At 38.4% G+C, this 2,271-nt stretch overlaps 2 long non-coding RNA genes across 2 annotated transcripts; both read right to left on the minus strand.

Moving 5' to 3' along the window:
• Positions 1 to 241: 241 nt before the first annotated feature.
• On the minus strand, positions 242 to 1,299 carry LOC141621697 (uncharacterized). Its single transcript, XR_012532587.1, has 3 exons — positions 1,152 to 1,299; positions 921 to 1,040; positions 242 to 815 (listed from the first exon to the last, which is right to left on the minus strand). It is a non-coding gene; the product is annotated as an uncharacterized LOC141621697 (long non-coding RNA).
• A 121-nt stretch (positions 1,300 to 1,420) lies between these two features.
• LOC141621698 (uncharacterized) lies at positions 1,421 to 1,954 on the minus strand. The gene is made up of 3 exons (XR_012532588.1): positions 1,883 to 1,954; positions 1,670 to 1,796; positions 1,421 to 1,546 (listed from the first exon to the last, which is right to left on the minus strand). It is a non-coding gene; the product is annotated as an uncharacterized LOC141621698 (long non-coding RNA).
• Between the last annotated feature and the right edge of the window lie 317 nt (positions 1,955 to 2,271).

Raw genomic sequence — 2,271 nt, forward strand, 5'->3', positions numbered from 1 at the left:
TTTTGGGTGACGTAGCCAGTTTGGCTGATGTAATTTGGCGATTGAATTGGGATTTGGCGACTGCAATTCAGTCGCCATTCTGGCGACTACCTTGAAATCAATCGCCAAATTGGCAACTGAATTTCAGTCGCCAAATCCCAATTCAGTCGCCAAAGTTACTGTATGTTTTGGTGGTTTTTTTCGTTTTCATTGCTAGCCAAATATTTACAACCTGCATACAAACCGATGTTCCACAACACCATACATCCCATTTCAACACACACAACACCATACATTTCAACCCAACACCTCCCAATTTCTCAAACTTCATTTCATATATTGAAAATGAAAGTTTTACAAGCTAAGCTATTCTAAATGTTCAAGTCTAAAGTGTTCAAGTTTTACAAACTTACATGCTAAAATCATCTTACTTGGAAGCCAACACCGGCTCCACTCCCCCCATGTGGACCATGCGGATCATTTGGATCGTAGTTGGATCTAGGTCCGGGGTTACAACCTTGCCACCAATTCTCAAACATTTCCATTCTTTCCTTCATTTGCCGGAATTCTTCATCACGTTTGGCAAGTTCTTCATCACGTTTGGCATCACGTTCATCACGCTCTCTTATTTGACTTTGAAGTTGACTAATAATTCCCGGTTGATACGTGTTGCTGGGAATTGTTGAAGTCGATCTTCTACGCGTTTTCTCATAGAAAGCCGGTGTTGAACTTCCGGAACCATACACGTGCCCTTTCTTGAAGCCATCCACCAACTCATACTATATGTCATTGTCCGGTCTTTCTGGATTGGCGGCTTTTTCTCGTTCAAATGCTTCCTACAATATTAAACAAATGGTAGTAAGTTAATATGGTAACCACCTTATATACGACATTTTAAAAGAGAATAAACTAACAAAAATTAAGTGTTACGGAAAACTTACATATAATTGCTTGTCTTTTGGCTTAGTCCAAGTTCTAACCCCTTTTCCGTCAACTCTGGAATGCGTGTCCAGAAACAGTTCCGGTACCGTCGCAATCGGCTGTGACTTCTTCTTTCCTCTCTGAATGAAAAAAAAACATACATGTTATAAAATCAACAAAAAATCTAACATAAAATAAACATGTTGCATTGAAAACAAAAAAAAGTGTAAAATAATAGACAAAGTACTTACACCCAACATACGATTCCAGAACGATCGTGAACCCGCGTAATGAGTAGGCTCGTTCACGGCGTCTTCCTTTCCTCCTCTTTTGTTGAGGGATGCTTGCTTAGACTTCTTCTGAAAAGCTTCACTTTTGGTATGCTTTATTAAGCCTTCATACTTGTCACTAGCAATTACACATATGAAATCATAACTAATAAGTTACTGATATTATTTATAATATAAGAGAGTATAAGCTAATTAATACAAATAACAAAACAAGTTAATTAAATACCTTTCATGTGGTCTGGTTCCTTTGGGCGCCTAACTACCTTCCAAATCACGTCCCGATATCGTCGAGTACCGACGTCATTGTACCTGATACGGACATTCTGTTCTTGAGACGGTGACCAAGCAAATGATAACTACAAAAGAAAAGCGACAAAATTTCATATTAGTATAAAATAAAAGTATAACCTTGGTTCTTAAAAAATTTATCAAAATTAATTATTTGGTTTCTAAAATAAAGAATTACGGAAAATATATACCCGAAAGTTATTGAACCACGCCTCTCTTTGTGCATGAGAAGCTTGTGTCCACGATGTAGGAATTGGACCCACGAAATTAGTCTTCGTGCTTTTCGTGACACCTCGTATCACGCAATCGTCCATAAACCTGCATTTATTTTGAACATGTAAAATTACAAAAAAAAAATAAAAAATAAAAATAAAAATAGTAGACTAATAAAGAATAAAACTTACCATAATCCCGTCGGCTCAAGAATCATCCGATGATCCGAAGTGTACCGTATCGGCACCCGTGTTGGCTCGTCGGTAGCGTCAGTCTCCTCACCGTCACCGTCATGCGCATCGGATCCTCCCCGCACAAACTCCTCCTCCTGCTCCGGACGCGATCTGTCCTCCTCCTGAGCCGCCTCCACGCTTCCTACCTCGACCTGCTCCAGCCATCTGCAGTAATACAAATAAAAATTAACACAAATAATGATAAATGAAAATTATACAGACTTCTAAATTTTAATAATTTACTCTTGAGGAATACAAAATTATACCAATTTAATCATCATCCTCATCCTCTTCCTCATCCTCATCATCGTCATCATCATCATCATAATCATCTTCATCTCCAAACC

The sequence above is a fragment of the Silene latifolia genome, chromosome X, assembly GCF_048544455.1.
Source record: "Silene latifolia isolate original U9 population chromosome X, ASM4854445v1, whole genome shotgun sequence".
Classification (NCBI taxonomy): Eukaryota; Viridiplantae; Streptophyta; class Magnoliopsida; order Caryophyllales; family Caryophyllaceae; genus Silene; species Silene latifolia.